The sequence below is a fragment of the Colobus angolensis genome, unplaced genomic scaffold (genome assembly GCF_000951035.1).
Source record: "Colobus angolensis palliatus isolate OR3802 unplaced genomic scaffold, Cang.pa_1.0 Scaffold764, whole genome shotgun sequence".
In the NCBI taxonomy this organism is placed as follows: domain Eukaryota; kingdom Metazoa; phylum Chordata; class Mammalia; order Primates; family Cercopithecidae; genus Colobus; species Colobus angolensis.
This window is the reverse complement of record NW_012121421.1, coordinates 42,825-49,483: the sequence shown is the minus strand read 5'-3', so window position 1 is coordinate 49,483 and position 6,659 is coordinate 42,825. Positions and strand designations below refer to the sequence as shown.

Sequence of the window (6,659 nt, the reverse complement as noted above, 5' to 3'; positions counted from 1 at the left end):
GTATTTTATTGAGGATTTTTGCATCGATGTTCATCAGGGATATTGGTCTAAAATTCTTTTTTTGTTGTGTCTCTGCCAGGCTTTGGTATCAGGATAGTGTTGGCCTCATAAAATGAGTTAGGAAGAATTCCCTCTTTTTCTCTTGATTGAAACGGTTTCAGAAGGAATGTTACCAGCTCCTCCAACTCATGTTTTCTTAGCTCATGGTAAGTAGGCTTACCATGGTGAAGGGGGAACTAAGGAAAGCTGTATATTAATTGAGGAGGGCGACCTTGGGTGCAGGGTAAGAGCAAAGGTACAACTTTGCATTTGCAAATGAGAAATCTCTTTGGCTAGGGGGAGCCCTGGAATGGGTTGGAAAGTGTTTTCATGGAGAGGGGAATGGCTGAGAGACAGCACAAAGGGTTTGCAAATTGGGGAAAACAAACTGCAGCAGACAAGACTGTGGTTGCTTGCTGAGTTAATCTCTTACCTTGGCAGTTGTTGGGAGAGATTTAGGTTGCCTGCAGCAGGGACCTATTGCAGGTGAGCTTTAGGTGACATGTGTTTCAGAGCTATGTCACAAAGACCCAGCCTCAGTTTTCTCACCTTTCAAATGCATTGTTTGGACTCTGAGATGGCGAATAGCTTTTGTGATTTGATGTCCCTTTCTTCAAGCTGGAATGTTTGCATGTGAGAAGATGGGAAGGGCATGAGAGCTGAAGTGTGGAAATTTTATTTTTCTTTGTTTCCACTTCCTGAGACAATAATGCCAGTGTTTTGTCATTATTATAACAAAGAGGGCTTTATTTGTGTTTGGGGTTTGTAAGAGGACTCAGAGGTGATTTCCTGTGCCTCACATTGCCTTTTCTACCATAGGTGCATTATCTGTGTAATTCCTTGGTGTTTGGGAAAATGACATGTCACTTCAGTCATTTTGTCCAATACTCTTGTGCCTATGTAACTGTGATTACCATGGCTTCTATTTCCCTAGACTAATATCAGGTATGTGTTTCTCGTGGGCCTTTGGGTCTTGTAAAGGGACAAGTTCTTCTCCTAGATACAGATAAGATCAAAAATAACCTAGAGAGTTCTTTGAATTGTTTAAGATATATGAATGAATAGGTATAGTTTGAGGGATTGCAAGATAGTGAAATACAGACCTTCAACAAATCAAATCTTGTTTTGTTTTTCATAGAGATGGAGGTCTTGCTATGTTGCCCAGACTAGTGTCGAACTCCTGGGCTCAAGCAATTCTCCTGCTTGTGCCTCCAAAAACGTTGGGATTACAGGTATGAGCCATCACACCTTGTCTCAAATAATAGAAATGCTGCCATATTTGATATGGTGCTATGGGAGCAGAGAAGTGGCAATGAGCAAATGATAAAGAAGTGCTCTTCTTCTCATTTGGAAAACATTTCTTATTTGCTGCATTCCAGGACCAGCTAAGGGAAGAAAGAGGGAAGGGTTGAGTCAGAGGTGTGTGCGGCTTCAGGACTGGTGGTAAGTTCAGTCTGGGCGATGAGGGTGAAGTGTGTGAGTGAGAGCTGAGGAACTGAAGTGGGAAAGAACTAAGAGAATTACGGAGGAAAGAGCTGAGAGGAGGGCTGAAAGTGATTTCAAAGGAAGGAAATAGGGTAGGAGTGAGAAACTGGGAGGAATTACATAGTTAATCACTTGAAAGGGAGGGAGCCAGAAAAAGAGTGATGTGGGAGGGACATAAAGCTAGATTAAAGAGGTTGTAACTGAAGCCAGATGGGAGAGTCCATGGAGGTATCTAGGTGATAGGTGATGGGGAGATAGGAGGGGGCATGGAAGGAGGGAGGGAGGAGGGGAGCATGGAGGTATCAAAAGGATAGGGGATGAAGCTAGAAGGAAAAGGGGTATGAAGAAAGCCAAATGAAAGAAAGAATGAATGGATTTGTGGAATTCTTACCCACTTATTGACGATAAAGGGAAAATGAGTCACACCTTTGAACATCCATTTCTCTTTTCCACAGAACTCCCTGCTCAGAGTCAAAAGGTTTAAGGTCAGTCCACTTGCATTTCTTTATTTTTTGCACTGAAATTAATAATTAATTTATTTATTTTTAATTTCCAACTTCTATTTTAAGTTCAGGGGTACATGTTCAGGATATGCAGGTTTGTTACATAGGTAAACATGTGTCATGGTGGTTTACTGCACGGATCATCCCCTCACCCTGGTATTAAGCCCAGCATCCATTAGCCATTCTTCCTGATCCTCTTCCTCCTTCCATCCCCTGCCCTCTGACAGGCCCAGTGTGTGTTGTTCCTATTGAGAGATTTCTCCCATCATTAACTAATGTTGGTCTTTCATGAAGCAAAATGCCACCTGAATTAGTATATAAGCATACTTCTCACCTACCTACTGAGTATTTGCTGGTTTGTACCATAATGCCAGTTGATGAATGGCTAACAGGTAACCCTAATTTGAATTGTTGAATGGGGCTGGGGTCCTTTTTCTTCCAGATGATGCTATATCCCCTGAAATCTTGGATTACTCCAATGCAAGACAATGTCAGCATCATTATCATCTGGATTGTGAGTACCTGTGTTCCTTTGCCACATTCAATTTGCCAGAAGTTTCACCAGGTGGAGATTGGGTAAGAATCACACAGTATAACTAGTGTTGGATTCTAGTAACTTGTGACCTTGGAAGTCCCATGGAATAACTTATGGAGTAGCGGCTGGAATAGTGCATTTCCAAACGTAGGTACAAAATTAATTTCTTTTACTTGGGATTTATCATAACAGTTTCCAATAACTCTCATAGCATTTCATAATTAGAAATAAGTCTTCACATTTGGGGGTCATAATTTCCTCATATATCGCATGAGAGATCTGGATTAGGTGAACCCAAAGGCTCCCGGCTTTTTAACCCTAGATTTTAAGCTTAATGCCGACACAAACAGTAATTATATATCTCCCTTAGGTCAAACTTCCATAAAATAGCTGGCTGTAGGCCTTAGGGAAAAGACAAAGGTGATGTTTCTCTTTCTTTCTGTCTTATAACCTAGAAACATAACTGAATAAACTGTCTGCCTACCCAGTTTCCCATATACTTCAAAATCTTCATGGAAATACCTTGACCTGAGAATATTTTTTTGCTCTTGTTCATCTTGCCATTAATGGTACCAGTGGTTGTTTATGGTCATGTGGCCAAAACGCTGTGGATCTGTAACGCTGTTGATGACATCAGCATCCACACCTATATCTGGCAGCATGGGGAGAAGAAGAAGACCCCGAAGATGCTGATGACAATGGTGCTTGTCTACACAATCAGCTGGAGCCCTCTTAACCTCTACCTGGTGCTGCTATGCAGAGAATTCATCTCAAGCCACAATGGCCTCTACTTCTTCCTCCACTGGCTTGCAATTAACAGCTCCTGCTATAACCCCTACACCCACTTCTGTCTCAGTAATAACTTCTGGATTGAAGTTCAGAAGGTTATCATGGAAATTCAGAAGATGCTGCTAAATAAATCAGCTGCCTGAGAGGGGAGCACTGCTGACCTAGCTCTGTCTCACCCACTCACCACCTTGACTGGGTAGATTCCAAACCCAGAGAGCTCAAATTCCCACAATTCAAAGATATTGATGAGCTACCCATCACCCTCTATTCCGAGGGGTGGAAATCTTCTTTCTCTATTCACAAGTGCCTAAACTTTAAGATGCCCAGACCGCAATAGATTCTCCATCCTCAAAATCCCTGAGATAGAGTGGGACAAAAATAAATAGGATTCATTCATTTCTCATGGTGTGGGGGGCAGGTGAACAGAAGGGGTATTTGAAGAGTTGGGGACATGTGAGCCCCCATATTTGTGTCACTCAGTCTTTCATTTTCCTCTCTTCTTTATTTTTTTCCTGTGCGGTTTTCTTCCTTTATTCTCCCCCCAGCAGTAAGGCGAAGGTATTAGATTTTCAGGCTCATCAGAGATCTTTCTCCATTACTCAAAGGAAAGCTTTATTCTTACTTGTGTGGGGAGAGGTCTCCTGAACTCTATCTCTGATTCTGGTCACCATTCCCCTCTCCATCCTTATGTACCAGTTGGCCATGACACTTGACATCTGATATCACAAACATTGTCTCAGGAAGTGCAAGAGACCCTAGAAATTCTGACTGATATTTCATTTAGATGATTGGGATACAATTTGTCTATCATATTCCCAGGGAAATGCCAGGAGGGAAAGGTATAGTTTCTGAAATTGTATTGGGTTACCTGGGAACTCAATGCTTCTTATAAGTGTAAGTAGTTAGTCATAACTATCTCCTTGTGGCAGAGTGAGAATGAAAAATCTTACACTTGCAGAGGAATTGCACCATGGTTATTTTCCCAAATATATATATAATAATTTGCTGATAGCTTCCCTTTGAATGCAATGAAAATTGAATTGCCAAAGTTAGCACTACAAAATCCAAAATATTCTCCATGTTTCCTCACTCTACATTTAGCATCATACTTTCTCTTGTGTACATTTGTGCTGCCTAGTTTTGCCTTTCTTTTTTTGGGAAGAGAGGAGACATAATATGCTCACTGCTGTTTTATTGTTCCCATCTCTTTAGTCTATGAGAATTTCAACTCAGTGGGAGAGAGGTAATAATATCTCATCCTCCTGCGACTGCCTTTCATCTGGATATAACGTTATTAAGACACTTTAAAGATTATTACTCGTTGTGTGTCAAGATAATGCCAGGATAAGAGTGGGATTTCATCCCCTTCTTATCTTCTTCCCCTCCTCTTCTTTATTCCCTTCCTCACTACTCTAGGAATTCCCATTTTTATTTTGATCTTGCCTGTCTTCTTTCTCTTCTCCCACTTTCTCTTGTTTCCCTTCAACCTTTTCCTCTTCCCCTCTGTTCCACCCTTCTACTCCTCTTCATCCTTTTCCTTCTCATCCCTTCTTCATTCAAATTCCACCTCATGCCTCTTCCTATCTTCCATTTGCCCGTCTCCTGTGTTCTCCTCCTCCCCTATTCTCCCCATTCCCTCCTACTCCTACCCATCTTCTTTCCCTCCTCCTTTTCACATCTCTCACCTCTCTCCAGTTCTCTCCTCTCTTTGTAATTCTCCTCTTCCCTTCTCTCCTCACTTCCTCCTTCCTCGTCCCTCCTTCTCCCTCCTCCCCTTCTCACTTTTCCTCAATCCTCCTGAGCCCTTTCTTCTTCAGCACCAGTCCTTCTCCAATTCTTTCTTCTTTCTTTATTCCTCTCCATTATCTATCTTTCATCCTTTATCTCTTTGAACTCTGATATATGGTTCAAATTATTGCTTTCTTATTGCGTTTTAGCTATTGTCTTTCAATTCCCTTCCATATTTCTCTCTTGTCTTCAGAATTCAGATTTCTTTTACACTTACTGGAAGCCAGGGGATCCAGGAAGCTGCAACCTCTGAATATGAACAAGTCTTTGCACTATTCCATAGGCCTCCATGTAGAATATATGATGGTCAAAATGAGTGGTAGCCACTGCTTACATTTTTCTCTTCTGCATCTCTCTTTCTCATTCAACTCTAACTGTCAGAAGTTGACTGCCCGTTATGCCTTCCTGGGGAATGAGCTGGCTCACTCCAGAAGCAGAGAGAAAACCATCCGGACTTAGTCCATAGCTGCTGTGTCTGTTGGGAAGTATCACTGTGCAACATCTTCGAAGGATATGACCCAGTTTAATTTTAAGGAATTGTACCCAAGTCAGACATGTCTTTTCTCTGGCTACTCATTTTTTTTTTCAACCTCTTCTTATTCTATAGCATTTTAGATATTGATTATTTCCCTTTCTGCTTCCTTCTCCCTAGTTGCTTCCCTAAAGACACAAAATAACTTCTGAAAATGTAATAGAAATAACAACAACAGACTCCTATCACTATATGACAACCCTGGAGGTTCTTGGAAGTCCCAGGTCCACCTGACTGGCTCTCAACTTTTACTGCTGCCTTTGCTGTAATTTTTGTAGTCATCACACCACCTATTGATTTTAGCAATTTTTACAGTGGGTTATCATCATGTTGTTAGGGTGTATGTATGTGTGACTCAGTTTACATTGCTTTCTCTTCCACTATCTTCTCTTTCTTTTCCTCAACTTAATCATTCTCTTTTTAACAAGGATATAATTCAATGACATTTTAGGTTTCCTCTGGAATGGAATGAGCTAGTTTCCAGGAGCTTGAAGCAGGTTAAAGGAAATTTAGCTTTTGGCCAGTCTGATTCTACTTGGTTGTAGGGTAAAGTAGGTGTTTTGGAGTCAGAACCCCAAATATCTCTGGTAAATTTCCACACTTGTTACAATATTTAAATATTTTTGTTGGATAAAAAAGAAATTGGGGAGAAAGAGCTATTTGTAGTTTTTGCTTTGTTTCTTTCCATTTTCAATCCCATGAATTAATCCTTTATTTCATCTCCCTTTCTATCCTCAACATCCAAACTTTTTAATATATTATATCTATATATCTATATATATAATACTTATGTCATGCAAGTACAATACTAGATACATGGAATAGTCCTGAGCTGTATAGATGATCACATCTGCTGTTCTCACCTCTATAATCTTCACATCTACTTAGTATTTGCTTTTGTCTTCAGCTGTCTTTGAGATTAGAAGTCGTTTTGAGTGGTGAGTTCTACTGGTATGTTTTTCCCCTCCTTATGTAAATCTTTCTCATT

General features: G+C 40.7%; 1 pseudogene; it reads left to right on the top strand.

Annotated features, from left to right (window-relative positions):
* The window catches only part of LOC105501956, a 24,582-nt pseudogene extending 20,913 nt beyond the window's left edge, over positions 1-3,669 (top strand).
* Positions 3,670-6,659: the final 2,990 nt, after the last annotated feature.